Consider the following 904-nt stretch of genomic DNA (forward strand, 5'->3'; position numbering starts at 1 on the left):
TAGCTTCCCCTCGGCCGAATACTACTCAAAATTTCGTCGAAGGCGCCACTCTGGTCTCTCATTCCCTTCGTGACCGTACTGCAATGCACATAGAGTGGAGATAATAAGTACATTATAGTTTTCCTGCTTGTTGGGGGCATTTCGCTTTAAACGGATGCCGGTATTAAGGATATAAGCTTCTGCCTCATCTCATGTATTATTTTTTCGCATAGCCAACAAGCACCTAGCTAGACTCCTCTACTAGACTTTTAAAAAAAAAAAAATTTAAAAATAGTTTTTAGAAAGCACATTCTTAATGTTGCTTTTTTTTATCATTTTTTCTATTTTAACGCAATAAATATCCAGAGCTTCCCGGGCAACGCACGGCATTAGTCTTTTGTAGTAGAATTCGAAAGACCGTAATGTATGTTCTAATGAGATGATCGTTATAGAAGAAATCTCATAGGCCTCACGATTAATACTTTATAGTAAAGTGTGCAACGTTGGCCTTCCAACAAGTTCAATCTGGTTTCCTCAGCATCTACGTCTGCATCTACAGTTAAGCCGTCCAAATTGCAATAATTATTACGGGGGGAAAGAGTTTTGCAATAATGGACCTTTGCTTCTTCGATGATCATACCATTGAAAATTCCCTTAAGAGCCTCTTCACCAGTGCGTATCAAACTGCACACTTGCAGACCCAGAAACGGGTTTCAGAAGCTCTCATCACTTCCAGATTCAAACTACCTCCCAACGACGATACTGACAGCGATGCCTGGGGTTCATACATGCCTACTCAAACTATCAACGCGACCTCCCTCGGAACATGGTATGGCTGCAGCAGGAGTGATGATTGCCAATAATGCACGTATCTCTATTGGGTGTCGAGACTTTTCCAGATCAATACTACTTGGGCACGTTCGCT

The sequence above is a fragment of the Phytophthora parasitica genome, assembly GCF_000247585.1.
Source record: "Phytophthora parasitica INRA-310 unplaced genomic scaffold supercont2.1, whole genome shotgun sequence".
Taxonomy (NCBI): domain Eukaryota; phylum Oomycota; class Peronosporomycetes; order Peronosporales; family Peronosporaceae; genus Phytophthora; species Phytophthora nicotianae.